This window comes from Triticum aestivum, chromosome 1D (genome assembly GCF_018294505.1).
Source record: "Triticum aestivum cultivar Chinese Spring chromosome 1D, IWGSC CS RefSeq v2.1, whole genome shotgun sequence".
In the NCBI taxonomy this organism is placed as follows: Eukaryota; Viridiplantae; Streptophyta; class Magnoliopsida; order Poales; family Poaceae; genus Triticum; species Triticum aestivum.
The window spans coordinates 227,505,943-227,529,958 of record NC_057796.1 but is presented as its reverse complement, the minus strand read 5'-3'; positions in this window follow the sequence as shown (position 1 = coordinate 227,529,958).

Sequence of the window (24,016 nt, the reverse complement as noted above, 5' to 3'; positions counted from 1 at the left end):
CACCTTAAGCATCGACAAAACCTTCTGATTGCATTATATACAACTCTTCTTTAAGAAATCCATTAAGGAATGTAGTTTTGACGTCCATTTGCCAGATTTCATAATTATAAAATGCGGCAATTGCTAACATAATTCGGACTGACTTAAGTATCGCTACGGGTGAGAAGGTCTCATCGTAGTCAACTAGGGCTGCGCGTTCTGTATAAACCAAAATTTCGGTTTCTACCGTTCGGTGTTTATTAAATTTCGGTTTGTAATACTGGAAAGCGAAAATGTTAGCTAAAAATAGCTAACCAGAAACTCAGCTAACCGAATATTCGGTACGGTTTTCGGTTTTGTACCGATCTACCACGCCAAGTATTTGTGCTAGGATTTTAGAAGTGGCACCCTCTTATATAGGCAGCAGATCTGAATCATCCCGTTCATCGGGCGAGGTGGGACTAAAGGAGCTGATGCCTGGTCGGCTGTATGCATGCATGCACACAAGGGCCACCAGAAAAGCACACGATGATATGGGCCTTGCAACTTTGCGTGCACTTTGGTCAGGTAGGCCCATGTTATGTGCACGATGCATTGGTGGCCAATCGTGAGCGCGTGCGCGTGACTATCGGGAGATGTTGCTGCGCGCGGCTGCGCCTGCATGTGCATCGTTTCTTACGCTGATTCACGTTTCTTTGGTTTTTGTTCGGTTAACCGAGAAGAAAACCGAACCAACCGAATTCTGTTCGGTTAGTGCACTTGAAAACCGATTTTTGCTGTGACATGAGAAAAAACTGAAAATTTAGTTTATTCGGTTTTGGCATCAGTTCAGTTTTCAGTTCGTCGGTTTTTATGCCCGCCCCGATAGTCAACCCCTTGAACTTGTCAAAAACCTTTCGCAACAAGTCGAGCTTTGTAGATGGTGACATTACCATCAGCGTCTGTCTTCTTCATGAAGTTCCATTTATTCTCAATGGCTTGCCGATCATCGGGCAAGTCCACCAAAGCCACACTTTGTTCTCATACATGGATCCTATCTCAGATTTCATGGCCTCAAGCCATTTATCAAAATCTGGGCTCATCATAGCTTCTTCATAGTTCGTAGGTTCACCATGGTCTAGTAACATGACTTCTAGGACATGATTGCTATACCACTCTGGTGTGGAACATACTCTGTTAAACCTACGAGGTCCAGTGGTAACTTGATCTGAAGTTTCATGATCATCATCATTATCTTCCTCTCTAGTTGGTGTGGTGTTGGTGCAACAGACCCTCGGTCCGTTGCCCAGACTGTGCACAGGCACGGGAGCAAGATTACTGCACCAAGTTCAGGCCAAGGTACAAGAGATCAAGATCTTCGAAGGACCAACATGCAGATCAAGAGGGCCAACACCAAGCCAGAGAAGTAAGAAATCACCAGAAGAAGAACCTCCCTTGCCGGGCATGAGAGCCTGGCAAGGACGGGGTCACCCCTGGAAGAAAACATCCAAGACGTCCTGGCAAGGCCTGCCGGGACTCGCGGAGGCAAAGCCACCTCACCCAACCACTCCACTATGACGCACGTCGTTGATCAATGCGGTGTCAAGCCGCAAAGTGACTAAGTGGCAGCCATTTGCCACATGGAAGCCTCTTTCTATAGGAAATACCTACAGACGACACCCGTCCTGCGGTGTGTCAAGCGAGCAGGCGCGAAGCTGGCGAAACAGCCCGGCAAGGCTTGCCGGGCAAACAACAATGTGACGTCGAGCGGCGCATTTAATGCGCTCTGTCGGCCTGCAAAGTTAGGTATGATAGCACTGTTTGCTATCTTATCAGTGCATAATGACTAATTTCCCATTGTGGTGACCTCTTAATCTATAAAAGGAAGCCCATGGCAACCATAGAAAGGGTTAGAAACTTGGACACCCACACATTCATACGCGCGTAGCCACCGTCGCCCCAAGGCAACCCTGCCGGGCAAGTGCACTACGCTCCACTACCATTCTTCCACCATCAATCCACCAAAGCAGGAGTAGGGTTTTACACCTCACGGCGGCCCGGACCTGGGTAAAATCGCCTGATCTCTGTCGTGCTGCCCCACGTTCTTCTGCTCTTTGTGCAATGTGCCATCCCCATGGCGAACCAACAAGGGACCTGTGGTCCCATAGGTGGTGGTGGTTTCCCGCGACATCTATGGCAAACCTAAAAGCATGAGCAGCGCGTCATCTTCATCGCCGTCTTCATCTTCGACGGCGCCGTCGACCATGGTGCCCAAGAAGAAATCTGGTGCTTCGCCTAACCCGTCCACCTCGAAGGCTCCACAACCTGCAGCCACCAATGCTACGGGGGATGCGGAGGCGCACGAGGACGTGGACGCTGCTGGGGATGTGGTCGGAGAAGGTGGTATCGTCACCACTTCCCCTGCAGCCAAAGTAGGAGCGGGAGCCGCCGGAGGAGAGCAGCATCAGCAACATCCCGACGGCCATGCTCCACGAGGTACGGGTGAAGTGATTATTCCATCTACGCCCCTTCCTCTCGCCGACGGGCACAACCACAGCGATGGCGCTCGGTCCGGGGCGAATCGCCGCCCTCCGCTCGCCCCGCCACGCCAGCGACCGTAGCGCGTGCACCTCCCTCGGGGCGAGTCGACCAGGTCGCTACGCCCAACGAAGCCGCTGGCCCTCAAGCGCCTTCACCGCATCACCACGCCATCCAGATGGCTGCCTCACAACAGCGGAGACATGGTGTTTTCACTGCTGGCTCCGTTAGAAGCCGAGTGACGGTGCGGTCCAGATCGTCATCACCCATGCCAAGTACTGCTACGGAGGCCATGGCGCGGGCTTAGCTGCTGCTAAGGTTTCCGCCAGTGGCCGAGCAGATGGACGAGTGGCGTGCCACCATCCAGAGTCTACTCGGTTTCACCAAGGCTGGGGGCTCACAGCGAGCTGGCCCGCCACGACCTCCCCAAGCGACGATGATGGCTCGCGCTGCTGGTTGTACAGAAGGGGGCACCCCCACGGTGCAGTCCCCACCACGACAACCAGCGCGAGCGCGGCAGAATCAAGAACCTGACAACGTCTCGATGGCCTCTTCTGACCCCCGTGCACGCCCAGGCCAATGGCAAACTCCGGAGGACCGGCGGAGGGGAGACGCGCCCGTCGTCATTGAGCGACGCCACGACAACCACCGTCGGACCAATTGATGCGACAGCCCCGACGTTGACGAGCCTGTGCTCGAGGTTGGCGGATGCCTGCCTTCTCTCGTGAGCTGCGGCAAGTTCGTCGGCCGTCCGTTTGCACGTTCAAGCAAAAGATACCCGAGAAGTATGATGGCAGGCTAAACTCGGCAGAGTTTCTGAGCATCTACATCATTGATGTGCAAGCTGCTGGGGGAAGAGATGAGAAGGTGTTTGCCAACTACTTCCCTTTGGCACTCAAGTCCAATGTGAGGTCCTGGCTAATGCATGATACATCTCCAACGTATCTATAATTTTTGATTGTTCCATGCTATTATATTATCTGTTTTGGATGTTTAATGGGCTTTAATATGTTATTTTATATTATTTTTTGGACTAACCTATTAACCGAAGGCCCAGTGCAAATTGCTGTTTTTTTGCCTATTTCAATGTTTCGCAGAAAAGGAATATCAAACGGAATCCAAACAGAACGAAACCTTCGCGAGGATCTTTCTTGGAACAAACGCAATCCAGGAGACTTGGAGTGGACGTCAAGGAAGCAACGAGGTGGCCACGAGGCAGGAGGGCACGCCAAGGGGGGTAGGCGTGCCCCCCACCCTCATGGGCCCCTCGTAGCTCCACCGACCAACTTCTTTCGCCTATATATACTCTTATAGCCTGAAAACATCCAGGGGAGCCACGAAACCACTTTTCCACCGCCGCAACCTTCTGTACCCGTGAGATCCCATCTTGGGGCCTTTTCCGGCGATCTGCCGGAGGGGGGTTCGATCACGAAGGGCTTCTACATCAACACCATAGCCTCACTGATGATGTGTGAGTAGTTTACCACAGACCTTCGGGTCCATAGTTATTAGCTAGATGGCTTCTCTCTCTCTTTGGATCTCAATACAAAGTTCTCCTCGATCTTCTTGGAGATCTATTCGATGTAATTCTTTTTGCGGTATGTTTGTCGAGATCCGATGAATTGTGGGTTTATGATCAAGATTATCTATGATTAATATTTGATTCTTCTCTGAATTCTTATATGCATGATTTAATACCTTTGCAAGTCTCTTCGAATTATTGGTTTAGTTTGGCCTACTAGATTGATCTTTCTTGCAATGGGAGAAGTGCTTAGCTTTGGGTTCAATCTTGCGGTGCTCGATCCCAGTGATAGAAAGGGAACCGACACATATTGTATTGTTGCCATCGAGGATAAATAGATGGGGTTTATATGATATTGCTTGAGTTTATCCCTCTACATAATGTCATCTTGCCTAATGCGTTACTCTGTTCTTATGAACTTAATACTCTAGATGCATGCTGGATAGCGGTCGATGTGTGGAGTAATAGTAGTAGATGCAGAATCGTTTCGGTCTACTTGACACAGACGTGATGCCTATGTTCGTGATCATGCCTAGATATTCTCATAACTATGCGCTTTTCTATCAATTGCTCGGTAGTAATTTTTTCACCCACCGTAATTTATGCTATCTTGAGAGAAGCCACTAGTGAAACCTATGGCCCCTGGATCTATTTTACATCATATCAGCTTATCATCAACTTGCCAATTTCTATCGCCGTTTATTTTGCAATCTTTATTTTCCAATCTATACAACAAAAATACCAAAAATATTATCTTATTATCTTTATCAGATCTCACTTTTGCAAGTGGCCGTGAAGGGATTGACAACCCCTTTATCGCGTTGGTTGCGAGGTTCTTGATTGTTTGTGCAGGTACTAGGCGATTTGCGTGTAGTCTCCTACTAGATTGATACCTTGGTTCTCAAAAACTGAGGGAAATACTTACGCTACTTTGCTGCATAACGCTTTCCTCTTCAAGGGAAAACCAACGCATGCTCAAGAGGTAGTAATGCACCTACCGGAGAACTCCATTTCGTCATGGGCTGACCTGTGCCATGAGTTCGTTGGTGCCTTCACTGGCAGCCATCAAGAACCAGGGCGGCCCAGCGACTTGCAGCTTCTCCAACAGAAAGAAGGAGAGACTCTCCAGAAGTATTTGCTGAGATTCAGCAGAGTCCATAGGAACATCCCAATATCCATCCAGCAGCTCTGATAGCTGCCTTCCAATCCAATGTGCGCAACCGCAGGACCCGTTCCAAGATGAACGTACGGTTGCCAAGACTATGAAGGAGCTTTACACCTTGTTGGACAAGTGTGCCTGGATGGAGGAGGGAATGAAGGAAACTACTCGGAGATGGGGATTGCATCAATGTCAACTCAAAGGATGACAACGAATCCACCAGTCAGAAGAAGAGCAAGAAGCGCAGCAAGAGGTGCAAGGATAAGGCAGTGATGAGTGTTGAAGGATCGCGTACACCTAGTACTGGAAAGAAGGCTAAAGCCAAAGCCCCGGCAAGGAAGCTGTTGTGTGCGCTGACTGCCGGGAAGCTGCGGCTGCCGAGAAGGCCGGGAAGGGCAATGGGCCGTACTGCAAGATTCATCGGACCAAAGGCCACGATCTTCAAGAATGTCATCAGGTTGAGCAGCTTGTCAAGAGGCAGAGAGCAGAATATGAGAAGTTTGATAGGGAAAAAGGTCAGAATATAGCTGGCGGGAAGGGCCGAGGCGGTGAAGTAAATCACCCCGGCAAACCCTTCCGGAACCAAGGAAAACCCGCCAGGGGTCGAGAGAAGGAAACTTGCAATGATGAGAGTGATGGAGGGGATAAAGAGAAAACCAGTGAGCAGAAGTTCCAGAAGGCCACTGACGCCCTGTGCATTGATGGGGGTGCGTCCCTGCACTCCTCTCACCGCCAACTCAAACGGTGGGCGCGTGAGGTCAATGCCGTGGAACCAGCGCCAGTGGCCTGGAAGCCGCTCAAATGGTCATGCACACCCATCATATTTGACGAAGAGGACCATCCTGACCGTACCACTACGGTGGGATGTTTGTCATTGTTGGTCTCTCCAGCAATTCGCTACGTCAAGGTCACAAAGATGTTGGTAGACGGCGAGGCCGGGTTGAATCTGATTTCTCCAAAGGTCATCAGCAAACTTCAGATAGTAGAGGAAGAGCTAAAGGTTACCGGCATGTTTCAAGGAGTTAGTCCCGACAGGAGTCATCCTAAGGGAAAGATCACGTTGCCGGTAACGTTTGGAGGAGAGCTGAACTATCGGACTGAGAAGATTGTGTTTGATGTGGTTGACCTCCCCTTGCCGTACAATGGGATCCTTGGATGCCTAGCCCTGGCTAAATTCATGGTGGCATCCCACTATGCCTACGACACCTTGAAGATGCCTGGGCCGATAGGAGTCATCTCCATCCCATCAGACGAGAAGGACACAATCATTTGCGTGGACAAGATGTATCGGGACGCGGTCGCGGCAGAGGTAGCGGCAACAGTAGCTCCCGACAAGGAGAACAGAGCAAAGAAGAAGGATAGCAGGGATGCTAGCAAGGAATCCGGGAAGCGCACCTTGTCGGCGTTCTGGGAACGGGGGTCCCCAGACTTGCGTGCGTGCGGCCCATGGCGTGGCTGAGCTAGCAGGCCTGTACGGCCCATCTTCATCAACAAGGCGTTCAAGACCCTCGCGAGGGGCCAAGCCTCGTGAGGCGGATGACGCAAGACCTCATAAGGAGCGGCCTCACCAGGTTGCCTCGCGAGGAGTGGAGAAATCAAGGCAGGGCAAACCTCGCGAGGCTCTCGTGACGTGAGCCATGACGATCAAGATCAGGCGGGCGCCAGCGCGCGCAGCGTCCTTGTTTCCTCCCTGGTGCTAAGGAGGCAAGCGCAGGCGTAGAGTACCGAGGCATCAAGCAAAGGTTTCCATATCGGTGCAACGAGACCAAGACCAGCGGGACGGCAAGACGGAGGTCACCATGGAGCCCAATGCGGCGTCACCACCAGAGCCTTTTGCAGGCGAAGACCGCTTTTGTCAGGATAAGCTGTACTAGCTGTTCCCTTTCAAATTGGCCGTTGTTGGCTCCCTTCCCGCTCAATATTTGGGAAGAGGACCAGGGCCTATATAAGTAGAACTAGCCACCATAGTAGGGGGATCGATTCCATCCTCCATCCTCACACCCACAAGCACACCAAGCACAAGAACACCTCAACCTCAGGAAGCTGTTCTTCCCCTTGTACTGTTCATCATCAGCCCAAGAGGCAATCCACCACCACCAAATTGGAGTAGGGTATTACACCACAACGGTGGCCCGAACCAGTATAAATCTTGTGTCTTTTGTGTTGTGAGTTCGTCGAGTTCGTCCGCGAGATCTTAGCGAGCTAGGGCGTGGATCGGTAGGGAGGAAATCTTCGCACGCACCCCAGTGTTCGAACCTTGAGGGTTTTGCCGGAACCCGTGATCTGACATTTGGCGTGCCAGGTAGGGGTGCACCGTAGCTTCTCTTCCGCCGATCTACGCTCCGCCGCCGCCGCACTTCGCCCTCATGGCAGGCGCCCCTCTACCGACTCCGACGGCCGGCGCTGACAACGGGGCTAGGGGGCTCCGAGCCCTGGCCCCCGCCCTGCGGCAGGTGCGACGGCCGCCCAAGTTCAAGCCGGAGATGTCGCCGCGCTATGACGGCGCGGCGGACCCGTCGGCTTTCCTGCTGGCATACGAGGAGGCCGTCCTCGAGGCCGGGGGCGACGACAAGGTCATGGCCAACTGGCTCCCCATGGCCCTCACCGGCGAGCCATGCGCCTGGCTACTCCACCTCCCCGGGTCCACGGTGGCATCCTGGGAGGAACCGCGCGACCTCTTCACTACGCGCTACGCGGCACCGGCGCACCACGCGGTCGCGGCCCTGCTGGGCGGCTCTCAAGCGCCGCCTTCAGATCGCCATGTCAAGCCATTCCTCCGTTAGATCGGCGCCGCCTCCAGGCGCTCGGGGGCTCCGCCTGGCTGGGCTGCACCCGAAGCCGACCTCACCTTTGGCTCAGAAGACCACCCCGACTCCACCGCCGGCTTGGGCATGCTCCCAGTGCTCTGCACGCCCACCATCTACAACGTGGCTGTTACCAAGACCCTCATCGACGGCGGCGCCGGCCTCAACTTGCTCTCCATGGAGGCCTTCAACCTTCTTCACGTGCCGCTCGAGCGGCTCAGCCTCAGCAAGCCCTTCTCAGGAGTTGGTGGCGGCACTGCCCGCTCCCTGGGGCAGATCCGCCTCCCTGTCACCTTCAGCATGCGCGACAACTACTGCACCGAGCTGGTCGACTTCGACATCGCCCGCATCGGCCTCCCGTACTATTCTCGGGTACCCAGCTCTGGCCCGGTTCATGGCGGCGACTCATCCGGCCTACAACCTTATGAAGATGCCTGGAAGCAAGGGCGTCCTCACCGTCAAGGGGGGCGCCAAGGAGGCCCTGGTGGCGCTCAAGCTCGCCCTCAAGACCACTGCGGCGGCGCAGTCTGTCGACGCGGGCACCTCCGAGCCCAAGGGAGCCGCACCAACCAAGAAGAAGCAGTTGTTCACACAAGACAAGGCGGAAACCAAGCAGGTGCCAGTCAACAAGGACGGGTCCTCAGGAGCCACCTTTACCATAGGTGCCGGCCTCGACCCAAGCCAAGAGGAAGCGTTGGTGAAGTTCTTGCGCGCAAACAAGGATATATTCGCGTGGGAGCCCAATCAGCTGGTGGGGTTCCCAAGAGTTGTGATTCAGCATCACTTAAGGGTATGCCCCAACGTGTGCCCTGTGAAGCAGCGGGCGAGACAGCAGTCCATGGAGAAGCAGGCCTTCATCATCCAAGAGACCCGCAAGTTGGAGGCAGCGGGTGCCATTCGCGAGGTTCGGTACCCCGAATGGCTGGCGAACCCCGTCGTAGTGCTAAAGAAAGGCGGGAAGGAGCGAATGTGCGTCGATGTCATATGTGGGGTTCCAGCAAACCCTTAAGGTTTTAACACTGGGGTGCGCGCGAAGTCTCTCCCTCCTACCGATCTACGCTCTAGCTCGCTAAGATCTTGCGGACAAACTCGACGAACTCGCAACACAGAAAGACACGAGGTTTATACTGGTTTGGGCCACCGTTGTGGTGTAATACCCTACTCCAGTGTGGCGGTGATGGATTGCCTCTTTGGCTGATGATGAACAATACAGGGGAAGAACAGCCTCCTGAGGTTGAGGAGTTCTTGAGCTTGTGTAGTTGAGGATGATCTGAACCACTTCGGGATCAGTTCAGGCTCGCTTCAGTTGCCTCTACTGTGGTGGCTAGCTCTACTTATATAGGCCCTGGTCCTCTTCCCAAATATCGAGCGGGAAGGGAGCCAACAACGGCGGGAAAATTTGAAGGGGGGCAGCTAGTACAAGCTATCCTAACAAAAGCGGTCTTCGCCTGCGAAAAGCTCTGGGATGACGCCGTCTTGGGCTCCACGATGACCTCCGCCTTGCCGTCCTCCTGGTCTTGGTCTCGTTGCACCAATATGGCAACCTTTGCCTGATGCCTCGGTACTCTTCGCCTGCGCTAGCCTCCTTAGCACCAAAGAGGAAATAGGGACGCTGTGCGCACTGGCGCCCGCCTGGTACCGTTCGTCATGGCTCACGTCACGAAAGCCTCGTGAGGTTTGCCTCGCCTTGATATCTCCGCTCCTCATGAGCCTGCTTGGCTAGGCCACTCCAGAGGCGGTCTTGCGTCGTCCGCCTCGCGAGGCTTGGACCCTCGCGAGGGTCTTGGGTGCCTTGTTGACGAAGATGGGCCATACAGCCTGCTGCTTGGCCACGCTGTGGGCCGTAGGCAGGCAAGTCTGGGGACCCCCGTTCCCAGAACGCCGACAGTCGACTTCACCAACCTCAACAAGGCCTGCCCCCAAGATCCGTTCCCGCTCCCACGCATCGATCAGATCGTCGACTCCACCACCGAGTGCGACCTGCTGTGCTTCCTGGATGCGTTCTCAAGGTATCACCAGATCAAGATGGCGGTAGAAGATGTAGAGAAGACAGCCTTCCTGACCCCGTGTGGGGTATACTGCCACACCTGCATGCCCTTCGGACTGCGCAATGCGGGCGCTACCTTTCAGCGGCTGATGCACATCGCCTTAGGGCGGCAGCTCGGGAGAAACACGGAGGCCTACGTCGACGACATTGTGGTGAAGTCTCGGGAGGCAAGGACCTTGATTCAAGACCTGGAGGAGACCTTCGCGAGCCTGCGCCAGGTGAGCTTGCGGCTTAACCCGGAGAAGTGCGTGTTCGGTGTCCCTTCCGGTAAGCTGCTGGGGTTCCTCGTGTCCCACAGAGGGATCGAGGCTAACCCAGAGAAGATCAAGGCCATTGAGGACATGAGCCCACCACAGACCCTTAAGGAAATGCAGAAGCTGGCTAGTCGGGTAACTGCGTTGGGACGCTTCATCTCCAAGCTGGGAGAGCGCGCCCTACCCTTCTTCAAGCTGATGAAGAAGAAAGGCCCATTCGAGTGGACCTCGGAGGCCGACTGAGCTTTTCAAGACCTCAAGAGATACCTGACCAGCCCTCCGATTTGGGAGGAGCACCAAGCCAAGGGCGCGCTGCGCCAAGCTACAGCTGAAGTGACGCAAGATCAGGAAGGCGCCGCAAGAGCCTTAGCAGCGTCAACAAAAGACCAAGCTCGGCAGGACGACGTCACCGAGATTCCCGCAAGCGATCAGGCGTCAGGAGTCCCACCACCTCAGGAGATGCCCCAACTTCCGCAAGACACGAGCCTCACCAACGCGCCAGACCTCGTCGAACACCCGGTGTATTTTGTCAGCACACTGTTGCGGGACGCGAGGGCGTGATATCCCATGCCTCAGAAGCTCCTGCTCGCGCTCTTGGTGGCCTCGCGCAAGCTGTGGCATTACTTCCAGGGCCACCCCATCAAGGTCGTCTCAGCCTACCCATTCAAGAGGGTGCTCAGGAGCCCCAACTCTGTTGGAAGGGTCGCTGAGTGGAACATCGAGCTGCAGGCATTCCAGTTGGAGTTCAGCACTACTAGGGTTATCAAGGGAGCCGTGCTCGCTGATTTTGTGGCGGAATGGACGGACGCCCCGACGCTGGAAGTAGGCGAGGACCGGTTGTGACGCCCCCGATTCAATCATACACTAATCATGCACGCAATTGTGTACGATCAAGATCAGGGACTCACGGGAAGATATCACAACACAACTCTACAACATAAATAAGTCATACAAGCATCATAATACAAGCCAGGGGCCTCGAGGGCTCGAATACAAGTGCTCGATCCTAGACGAGTCAGCGGAAGCAACAATATCTGAGTACAGACATAAGTTAAACAAGTTTGCCTTAAGAAGGCTAGCACAAACGGGGATACAGATCGAAAGAGGCGCAGGCCTCCTGCCTGGGATCCTCCTAACTACTCCTGGTCGTCGTCAGCGGGCTCCACGTAGTAGTAGGCACCTCCAGTGTAGTAGGAGTCGTCGTCGACGGTGGCGTCTGGCTCCTGGGCTCCAGCATCTGGTTGCGACAACCAGGTAGAAAGGAAAGGGGGGAAAGAGGGAGAAAAGCAACCGTGAGTACTCATCCAAAGTACTCGCAAGCAAGGAGCTACACTACATATGCATGGGTATATGTGTAAAGGGCCATATCAGTGGACTGAACTGCAGAATCCCAAAATAAGGGGTGATAGCTAATCCTGTCGAAGACTACGCTTCTGGCCACCTCCATCTTGCAGCATGTAGAAGAGAATAGATTGAAGTCCTCCAAGTAGCATCGCATAGCATAATCCTACCCGGCGATCCCCTCCTCATCGCCCTGTTAGAGAGCGATCACCGGGTTGTATCAGGCACTTGGAAGGGTGTATTTTATTAAGTATCCGGTTCTAGTTGTCATAAGGTCAAGGTACAACTCCGGGTCGTCCTTTTACCGAGGGACACGGCTATTCGAATAGATAAACTTCCCTGCAGGGGTGCACCACATAACCCAACACGCTCGATCCCATTTGGCCGGACACACTTTTCTGGGTCATGCCCGGCCTCGGAAGATCAACACGTCGCAGCCCTACCTAAGCACAACAGAGAGGTCAGCACGCCGGTCTAAATCCTATGGTGCAGGGGTCTGGGCCCATCGCCCATTGCACACCTGCACGTTGCAAGGGCGGCCGAAAGCAGACCTAGCCTAGTAGGCGTTCCAGTCCAATCCGGCGCGCGCCGCTCAGTCGCTGAGGTCACGAAGGCTTCGGCTGATACCACGACGTCGAGTGCCCATAACCGTTCCCGCGTAGTTGGTTAGTGCGTATAGACCAAATGGCCAGACTCAGATCAAATACCAAGAACTCGTTAAGCGTGTTATTTTGAAGTAACCGCGGACGCCGTACAGGGCCAGGCCCACCTCTCACCTAGGCAGTCTCAACCTGCCCTGTCGCTCCGCCACAAAGATCCACTCGCAGGTACTCCTACGAGCCGACCCGACTTTAGTCACCACAGGTGTCATGTATAGAGTATATAAGTATATACCCGTGATCACCGCCCAAGTGATCATGGCCCGATAGTATAGCACAGCAGACGGACAAGAATGTAGGGCCACTGATGGAAAACTAGCATCCTATACTAAGCATGTAGGATTGCAGGTAAAGGTAACAACAGTAGTAGCAAGGATAGGCTATGCATCAGGATAGGATTAACGGAAAGTAGTAACATGCTATACTACTCTAATGCAAGCAGTATAGAGAAGAATAGGCGATATCTGGTGATCAAGGGGGGGGCTTGCCTGATTGCTCTGGCAAGAAGGAGGGGTCGTCAACAGCGTAGTCGGTCGGGGCACCAGCAGCGGCGTCGGTCTCGTAGTCTACCGGAGAGAAGAGGGGGAAGAAACAATGAATACAATGCAAACAGATGCATGACGATGCATGACATGACAAAGCGTGATGCTAGGTGTGCCCTAACGCGGTAGTAGGTGATACCGGCGAAGGGGGGAACATCCGGGAAAGTATTCCCGACGTTTCGCGTTTTCGGACAGATGGACCGGAGGTGAAATGTGGCAGGTTCACTATGCTAGGGACGTGTGGTGAACGAACGGGCTGCGTATCCGGATTCGTCTCGTCGTTCTGAGCAACTTTCATGTAGAAAGTATTTTCATCCGAGTTACAGATTATTTTATATGATTTTCTAAAGATTTAATCATTTTTTGGAATTACTTAATTTAACAGAAAAGGAATATGATGTCAGCATGACGTGATGATGACCTCAGCAGTCAACAGAGCGGCTGACCAGGTCAAACTGACCAGTGGGTCCTACCTGTCATAGATAGTGGACTAACAGAAGTTTAAACTAACTAAATTTAGGTTAGTTAACTACTGGACCCCACCTGTCAGCGCCTCATTTATCTAACTAATTGATTTTAATTATAAAAATGTTTTAGGTAAAATAATTATGCGGTGGGGCCCGCATGTCAGCGCCACTGGGCTGCCCAGTCAGCACATTGACTGGGTCAACCCAGTCAACGGGGCCCGTGGGGCCCGCTGGCAGCGACCCAGGGGGTGGCCCCAGGTCGGCCACGTCGGACGCCGGCATCGGAGTTGGCTCCGGTGAGCCAAAACGCGGCGGAGGGCGCCGGCGAGCCTCGGGATTTCGCCTCGGTGGCCCAAAACGGGTGTGGCTACTCCCATTCGAGAGCTAGCGACGTCGCGCGTCGCATGGAGCTACGGGTTGGTCTCGGGGATGACCGGAACGACGCCGACGAGCGGCGGAGGCGGCGCCGGAGTTCGGGCATGGGCGGATCCGGCATTACACGGCACGGCGGAGCGAGCTAGCTAGCGCTACGGGGCCCTACGCGCGTGCTGAGCACAACTGCGAGCTCGGACGAGCTCATCGGCGAGCGTGGCCACGATGAGGAGCTCGACGGCGGCGTTGTGTTCGGCCACAGTAGAAGCGGCGAGCTACGGGCGCAGCAAGCTAAAGGAGGAAAAGGAAGAGGTGACGGAGCTCACCGAGCGGCTCAATGTGGCCCATGGAAGCTTAGCGCAGTGGAGACGACGAATCGATGGTGGCGATTTGCGGTGTCCGAAGATGCGGACAAAGGGGGAAACGGCGCTGCAGGGCTCTCCGGCTCCAACTAGGGCCACCAGGATAAGGTGTCGACCTCGGCGAAGCTCGCAGACAGGATCATCGGGCACGGGGCCGCTCGTGGCCGCGGTGACGACGGAGGACGGCGGCGGGCGCGCTCGGGATCGAGCGAGAGGAGAGGGGAGAGGTGGATCTGGGGGAGGGGAGGCGCAGAGGCGAGCGAGAGGGGGGCAAGTGGGAGAGATGGGTGGAGGCCGAGGCGTCGGGGCGGCCTTATCCCCTCCCGGCGTCGGCGCCGGCGAGGTGGTCGGGCGGGGACGTGCCCCTGTTCCGACCCTGGTCGGGGGAACAGGGGGGGAAGGCGACCCGGGGAGGGGCTGGGCCGGCGGTTGGCCAGCTGGGCCAGGTGGGTCGGTCTGGCCTGCGAGCAAGGGCCGCCTGGTCCAGTGAGGGAGGGGGTTCTTTTTCTTTTCTTTTCTTTATTTCTCTTTTCTGTTTTATTTCACTTTAAAATACTTAGGCACTTTCTAAAAAATGTTTTCTCCACAATAATTACCAGTGCAATATTTGGCACCCACCGAACATTTTTGTTTTGACTTTTGAAAACTTTGGGTGTTTGTCAATTCATTTTTTTGAATTTGAAATGTTTTGAACTAACAGTTGATTAGCAACAGTAACAGAGATGACATGGCATCATCAGGAGAGTTTTACTGTAGCCTAATTATCCAGGCGTTACAAATCTCCTCCACTACAAGAAATCTCGTCCCGAAATTTAGGAGGTAGAAGGAAACAGTGCGGGGTATTCATCACGCAAGCGATCCTCGCGTTCCCAAGTGGCTTCATCTTCAGAATGGTGCGACCACTGGACTTTGAGGAACTTGATCGCCTTCTGACATGTGCGGCATTCAGCTTGGTCGAGAATGCGGACCGGATGCTCTTTATAGGAGAGGTCCTGCTACAATTCGAGCACTTCATGATCCACTGCTCGGATTGGGTCCTTGAAGCAACGGCGTAGCTGTGACACATGGAACACATCGTGAACCTGAGAAAGGTTCGGCGGTAGCTCCAGTTGGTATGCCACTTTTCCAGGCCTTTCCAGAATAGTGAATGGGCCAATATAGCGAGGAGCTAGTTTGCCCTTATCCCGAAGCGGTGAGCACCCTTCATTGGTGTGACTCGAAGATAAGCCTTTTCGCCAGGTTGATAGACCATGTCTTTATGATGACGGTCATACTGACTCTTCTGACGCGACTGCGCAGTCTTGAGATTCTCATGAATAATGCGGACTTGTTCTTCGGCATGTTGGATAATATCCGGACCAAAGAGTGGACGTTCCCCAGTTTCTGACCAGTTCATAGGGGTTCGGCACTTTCATCCATATAACACTTCGAAGGGGGCCATCTTCAGACTAGCTTGATAGCTATTATTATAAGAGAACTCAGCATACGGGAGAGATTCCTCCCATTTCTTGCCGAAGGAAATAACACAAGCTCGAAGCATGTTTTCGAGAACTTGGTTGACGCGTTCAACTTGCCCTTGCGACTGAGCATGAAATGCAGTACTGAATGACAGATGAGTTCCCATAGCTTCTTGGAAACTTGCCCAGAATCTTGAAGTGAATAAGCTGCCACGGTCTGAGCTGATAACCAATGGGATACCATGAAGTGAAACAATTCTGGACATGTAGAGAGTTGCAAGCTGACTAGCAGTGATCGTTTCTTTGACCGCCAGAAAATGTGCAACTTTAGAAAGCAGGTCAATGACGACAAGAATGGCATCATTACCTTTCTGCGATTTGGGAAATCCAGTGACGAAGTCCATCTCAACATGGTCCCATTTCCATTTAGGAATAGAGATAGGTTGCAGAGTTCCAGCAGGCCTTTGATTTTCTGCTTTGATACGACGGCAAACGTCACACTCAGCAACATAACGAGCAATGTCTTCCTTCATATTAGACCACCAGAATCTCTGACGGATGTCTTGGTACATCTTTGTACTACCAGGATGGATACATAGAGGCGTATCATGAGCTTCTTTCATAACTTCCTGAGTCATATCCAGGTTTTTCTCTGCACATGGCACCACTAGGCGGCCTTTGAAGTACAAAGTGCCATCATCAGCAATAGTGAAGAATGAGGGCTTTCCTTCTGCAAGGTAGCGCTTAATCTTGTGGGCTTCAGAGTCATATCCCTGTATTCTCTTGATGGAGTCCAAGAGATGTGGTTCGACGGCCAGGGTATTGAGGGAACCCTGGGAAACAACATGGAGGTTCATCTTGCGAAACTCCTTAGGAGGGGGATCGAGTGCACCCGGAGGAACAATATGGAGGTTCAGCTTTCTGAATTCTTCAACAAGCGAGGGCTGAACTTTGTGAACCTGGAGGTGGTTGCAGTAAGACTTGCGGCTCAAGGCATCAGCCATTACATTAGCCTTGCCTGGCGTATAGGAAATACCCAAGTCAAAGTCTGCAACAATCTCCATCCATCTCTACTGACGGAAGTTCAGGTCTGGCTGAGTAAACAGATACTTCAGACTTTGGTGGTCAGTGAAGATCTCGCAACGATTACCGAGAAGGTAATGTCGCCACTACTTCAGCGCATGAATGACAGCAGCAAGTTCGAGGTCGTGAACTGGGTAGTTCTCTTCGTGAGGGCGCAATTGCCGAGAGGCATAAGCAATCACTTTGCGGTCTTGCATTAGGACACAGCCTAATCCTTGACGGGAAGCGTCGCAGTAAATGACGAAGTCCTTCTTAGTATCAGGTGGAGCTAGCACTGGGGCAGAAGTCAACTTGTCTTTGAGTGCCTGGAAACTTTCCTAACATTTGTCTGTCCATTGGAACTTGACACCCTTATGCAACAGGTTAGTCAGAGGCCTGGCGATCTTGGAGAAGTTCTCGACGAATCGACGGCAATAGCTGGCGAGACCGAGAAAACTTCTGACTTGCTTAACGTTCTTGGGAGGAGTCCAATCAAGGATGGCCTGGACTCGTTCAGGGTTGACGGCAATACCATCCTTAGAGATGACATGCCCAAGATAGGTTACTTCGGGTAGCCAGAATTCACATTTGGAGAACTTGGCATATAGTTGATGCTCTCGTAGCTTTTCCAGCACAAGACGAAGATGTTCAGCATGTTCTTCTTCGTTCTTGGAAAATACCAGGATATCATCCAGATAAACCACGACGAACTTGTCGAGGTAATCCATGAATGTATAGTTCATCAGACGAGAGAAGGTGGCTGGAGCATTGGTTAAACCGAAAGACATGACGGTGTACTCGTATGAACCATATCGAGTCACGAAGGCGGTCTTTGGGATATCCTCTTCGCGAACACGGATCTGGTGGTAACCCAACCTCAAGTCGAGCTTAGAGAACACTGATGAACCCGCCAGTTGATCATACAGATCATTGATCCGAGGAAGAGGATATTTATTCTCAATGGTAGCTTGGTTTATAGGACGGTAGTCTTGAACTAATCGGTTTGTCCCATCCTTCTTCTTGACAAAGAGAGAAGGTGCTCCCCAAGGAGAGCAACTTGGGCAAATGAATCCTTTGCGAAGAGATTTGTCGATTTCCAGACGTGTACCTCAGACTGGGTGAAGCCGAAAGCTAGCGTTCTTAAGAGAATATTCGGTCAATGAACAAAAGATGACTTTTATTTATTGTAATACATGCCCCCAGATGTTTATATCCTGCGTCTCTTTTCGCAGTTCGGACATGCACGTTAATGCATGTGTACCCAGGTAAAGGAACCCTTAACGGAACTATTCTCCCTGGAAGATGTTTCTTACTATCCATGTAATATAACATAGCTAGTTGGGTACTTGTCTGTTCAAGCACTTATGACCCCTACGCCTGGTTTCCACGCATACCCCGGTTTTTACATAACTGAGCGGGTATTCGGATACACTCCGGACTGTCAGGTCCGGAGGTCGAAGCGAAAAGGTCCGCCATGACAAATGATTTACAATCCGGCTAGGGACAAAATATGTCATTTGAAGTACACAGTCCCTTAGACTGACTAAATTCTTCTTCTATACCATCCAACAGGCTATCTAGCCTACAATCCTGTTGGGAATATTTTGCGGCTAATTTTACCTGGTCATATACCAGACTAACGGGGGTCTCTTTCCCATCAGACCCTACAGGTCCGACCTCGGCCATGTGATTCAGGTCAGCCTTGGTATAGCGCGTCTTCACCATGGCCCAGGCTTCCCTTGCACCTTGTCGGCAGGCCGATATCTTCCATAATCGGAAGCGCCGCCGCGCTCCCTTGATCATCTCTATGAGCTCCCCCATGCCTTCTGGCGGGGAGGCGGATGGCCACAAGGCCTGGGCAATGCCCTGCATCACCTGTCGAACTTGTTCGTGCAGTTGTGAGAGCTCTTGCAGAAGATCGCCCGCAGATCCGGGCATCTCCTCTTCGGGACGACCTGTCAGCATACCTACAGATATAACTCTGTTAGCCGGTTTCTTTGCCGAACTCTATAAAAGTTCGTTCAAGCACTTACTAAAAATGTCGCGTCGAAGCCTCTTATTCTCCTTTACGGAGTCAGCAAGCTGGGCTCGATAATCTTTCAGTTCAACGCCCAGCCGGGTATTGGCATCTTGGAGATCGTTTTTCTCCCGCCTAACTCGTGTAAGCACGCGCTCGCCAGCCTCTAGCTGTCGTTGAGCATGTTGCTCATCCCCTCGAACGATCTTTAGATTCACTCCGGGATTATCTGTAGAATCTATTGTTAGATTTGCATGCATGCCGAATAATAACTGGTACATGTCATTTCATTCTCAATCACGACAAGTATTACCAGATGGGGCCTTCTTGGACTCCTCCATTCCGGCAACTGCGGCCCATAGCTGGGCTTTGCATTCCTCCAGCTCTTGAGACAACTGGGTATTCTTCTCCGTAAGAACCTAAGCATATAATGATCCTTAAATCAGTGTGCCAACTGTTTCAAGTCTCAGGGGCTACTGGTATACATAATTATCAGATTTTCTTACCCGTATATCTTTTACATACTGGTCCGTCGCTCTGGCGAGACCATTTTGAGCAGCTCGGATGTACGCGTCTCCTGAGTTGAAGGCATCGAACACCTCTTGAGAGAAACAAGCGTCGCGGAGTACGGTCCGGCGACGCCTGTGATTCATGGCACTCTCCACTTCGGAATTCGTGGCGGACATCCTATCCGCATACTCTATAGGAGGGACATCCGGTGTTGGCCCCACGTTAGCATCTGCCTCTAAGTCCGGCTCTGGAGCCCGGCTGGTAGAGGCGTGGCCGGCAGGCTCTCTGGATATGGTCCGGCGAGCGTTTTTCCTGCTAGGAAACATGGACGTTGTTACATTTTAAAAAGACGACAACCACGGAGTGGGTTCCTTTTCATACCTCTGCGACGGCATCTCAGTCCTGACCGCCTTCCTTTTAAGCCTACACGGTTTCGGTGCCCCTTGTTGGTGAGGCACTGCGGGTTCGGCATGGCGTCCCGAAGACCTTCCCTGTAAGACACCATATGTGTGCGGTAGGTGAAGTGCGAAAAAGGGATCCTTCTCGGAAGTTGGGACTCCGGTTTTACTTACATGCGACGCAGGGAGTAGTCCAGGATAATCGGCTATGATGGCCACCAAGGCTCCGTCACAGCTTAATTGATAGAACGTCTTGTCGATGAGCTCCACAAATGTGTCCGGATCTTCTTCGAGTCCGGGGTCGAGGGCCTGGTCAGGGTCCTCTGGTTGTGGAGGAGGGCTGTGGACCTCCCTCACGGCTTTCCACAGTTCCTGCTATGAAATAGCAAGGTAAATACCTATGACAAAAAATGCGGGAAGGTTAGGAGTAAAAGGTAGCAGCTCACCCAGCTTGGGGGGTTGTACATGGAGAATCAATCCCGTGGCTTAATGCGGATGAACTCCTCTTCCTCTCCTTTATACAAATCGGACAGTATTTTCGCTAAGGCAGCGACGGAGTCCGGTCCCTTACGACCGCAACGGGTGGCATCGTCTTCTCCATTGAAGTGCCACGTGGGTTGTCCCCGATACTGAAGTGGCTGCACCCCCCGCATTATACATATTGACATAACCTCGATTATTGTCAATCCTGATTTGGCCAGCATTTTTATTCGGTCCATCAGGTAAAGGACCTCTCCGTTATCTTCCTCCTGGGGGCTCCGAGGGCGCCAGCTGCGGCGTTTCTTCAAAGGAGCGTTACTAAACTCAGGAAGGCCCATCCGAATAGGGTCCGGAAGGGGGACGTCCTCCATATAAAACCACTATGAAGGCCAGTCTTCGGACGTCTTCTTCGGAGTACCGGACAGGTATTCGGTCCCGGCGATGCGCCATATCTCGACTTCGCCCACTTGATATATTGACCCCTCCTGTGTACATGGTACGAGGCAGAATAGCCTCTTCCATAGCTCGAAATGAGCTTCGCAGCCCAAAAACAGGATGGGTTGGGAAAGCTCTCTGCTTGCTCCCCGCCATTGTAAGTGGCTAATCCGGCTCGGACAGGGACCATATACGCAGGAGGGAGAAACCCTTGGGTCTGTAACTCTACTAATTGGCTGTGGGGAACGGAACAATTCTTCCAATTGCCCGGCTTGGGGCTACGAGAGCGAGAGGAGGAGCTGCGATGGCCGGCCATGATGGGATGGATTTTTTCGGGCGCTCTCCGATGGATGCTCGCTGTGGGAGAATGGTGTGATCTGGATCTGAGGATCCCCGTCTCTTTAAATAGACGGTTTACTTACATGGTTAGGGTGGCAAGTGTAAAAATGTCCCGACTTCTCGCATTCGCTCGACACGTGGAAGATAGCCATTATTAGGCGCAGAAGCCGAGGAGTGCAACATTCATGGCAAGCCGGGCACTACTCGACAGGTACTCAGAATTTGGAGAAGAACCCGCCTTGCAATGCCGAAGACAATCTGCGCGCCGGACTCATCGTCATTGAAGCCTGGTTCGGGGGCTACTGAGGGAGTCCTGGATTAGGGGGTCCTCGGACAGCCGGACTATATCCTTTGGCTGGACTGTTGGACTATGAAGATACAAGATTGAAGACTTCGTCCCGTGTCCAGATGGGACTCTCCTTGGCGTGGAAGGCAAGCTTGATAATTCGAATATGTAGATCTCCTCCCTTGTAACCGACTCTGTGTAACCCTAGCCCCCTCCGGTGTCTATATAAACCAGAGGGTTCAGTCCGTAGGACAACAACAATCATAATCATAGGCTAGCTTCTAGGGTTTAGCCTCTACGATCTCGTGGTAGATCAACTCTTGTAATACTCATATCATCAAGATCAATCAAGCAGGAAGTAGGGTATTACCTCCATCGAGAGGGCCCGAACCTGGGTAAACATTGTGTCCCCCGCCTCCTGTTACCATCCGCCTTAGACGCACAATTCGGGACCCCCTACCCGAGATCCGCCGGTTTTGACACCGACAAGGAGAACCGTCTCCAGGCTACTACCCGTGCTGCAGGCTATCAGCAAGCCTTGCGTCGCTATCATAGCCGCAGGGTTCATGCCCGGTGTTTTGAGGAAGGCGACCTTGTCCTTAGGCACGTTCAGTCTGCCAAGGGTACAAACAAGTTGACGCCGAAGTGGGAAGGCCCTTACTGGGTAGTAGGAGTCACCAGACCTGGCATAGTCCGTTTGGAGACCGGAGATGGCATTCAATTGCAAAACTCATGGAATATTGAGCATCTCCGTAAGTTCTACCCATAAGGCGCGGCTATCGGGTCGTGCCCTGCAGCCACCCTTTTGTACAGGCCTTGCCTCAGTTGCATGTAACCCCTTGTACAAAGCCAGGCGCAGACCCTGAGCAACAGAGAAATAAATGAAGCGCTGGGGGCCCCCCGACAGAGTTGCATGCATGCATAAGCATCTCAAGAGCATTGCATAAGCATTGCATATGCATATAGATAAGGTCGCATCTTGCATCATTCCCATCTGCCTGAAGGTGCAGGTGCCTGTCGTGAGCTTGGCCTCTACTGGGAGTTGGGAAGATGGACCAACACTGCGACCTCCGGCACGCCAAACAGATAAGTTCTACCTCTTGTCCATAAGTGTTCTGTAAGCTGAAACTTGAGCATGGGAAAACCTCGCCACTCTTTGAAACTTAGGTGCTCCCATCCCTGGCTCGAACGTTGCTTCGGCCAGGATGGTTGCAGTGGCCTTCGGTGAAAAGAAGTTGGCGGGGGGCTCAGTTCTCTCACAACAAAATTAAAAGGGTACCGGCAGGATAGCCTGCCGGGGAAAACTCGTTTATTTAAGATAAAGAGGTATTGCACCTATGCATGGACATATACATGCACGGGTTCCCGGCAAGGTTCATCTTTTTCATTAATATGTTGGTCATACAAGTAAATGCCTTACAGAACAAAGACATGGACTCGAGAGATTACATTATTTGAACTAAAATTTGGCATGTGCCTACAGATTTAAGATTGAAAAAGATAAGTGCTCCGTAATGCCCTTTCTTGTCCCTCTCCTCCTAGGCACAGCAGTTGAAGGCGAAGGCCTGGGCAGAGGCCCAGCCAGGCCCCGTCGGGCTCCAGGAGAGGTAGCCGGGCGGGGACGGGAAGACGCCGACGAACGCGTCGATGGAGAGCATGGCGGAGGCAACCCGTCAACCGCCACCACCAGGGCCAGCAGGGCTCGGTAGGGCTAACGAAGCTGCAGCCCGTGAGGAAGCCTGCCGGGGTCCAGCTGGAAGGCTGCTGGAGGGAGCCGGGAAGCACCATCCCCACCTCTGCGTCCAACTACCCGGCAAATCATCTTGCCGGGAAGGAGATGCTTGTGAATTGATGGTGCTGCTGCCTGATGAAGATGGCGCGGGCGACGCTCAGCCGGAGTCAGAGTCGTCGCCCTCCCGGTCGCTGCCGTCGTCATCGTCATCACTGTCCTCCTTGTCGCTTTCGCTCGAGGAGGAGCTTTCGTCGTCGGTCGAGCTCTCTGCGCAGCACCCTAAGCAAGCTACTGAGCGCCCGAAGATCTTGATGGAGATCGAGCAGGCCGCTCTCCATTAATTTGAACTGGAGAACTGATGTGGACATAGCTATCATAAAAACGTCTAAAAATATTATAGGACAAAATAATAACTAAGTACAATCGTTTCTTTGTACATATGATTTAACTAACGAGAATACGATACTACACTTATATTTCGATTTATTTATACTCAGGAATAAAGGAATCAGAAAAACAATTAAAGAAGAGCAGCAATCCTTGCATGCATGCGCTTTACTGTCCTTGCATGCATGGACTCCACCACCGAACCATCCATCCCATCCATCATGCATGAGGAGCAAAAAGCCAACATCACAGGAGTTAGACAATTTTGTTTTGGCTAAATTAACAAGAGGAGTAACGTGATGAGGCCAAAGACTTGCACCACGTGGGCGAAACAAAACTACCGCAACCGACGTACAACGTCAGGTCTTCGTACGGCCCAGCGTCCTGTGGTACGGCGGACAGACGCGCTGCATGTCCACCTTTAATAAATAGTCAGTCTAGGTTAGGGTTTAGATTCGGGTTTTGTTTAGAGAAGTTTAGTTTTAGCTACTTTTATTTGTCTTCGCTCGTAGCAGCTAGTGTGACCGTCAAGACATCCTATCGGAACCCCATCTTGTGAGATTTATTCCATCTAGCATATTCGTAATTTTCAGATTGCTTGGCTATTATTTTCTTGCATGTTCTTCGATTTGCTTGCAGGAAAATTCCTTCGTAGATAGGTCGATCGCGTCGTTAGCTCGGTCGATAACGCCGTGGAGTTGGTTCAGCGGTTGCCGTGGATATCAGTCATGTACGGTTCTCCCTGTATGGTTGGTAGCCGGATCATGAGGGTCAAGTCCCACCCAAAATCGTAGTTCTCTCTCTCATCAAAAGATCGGGCTCCAGTTCACATCAAGTGGTATCAGTTTTCAGATTCATCGGTGAGAAATTTACAGTTTTACTAGATCA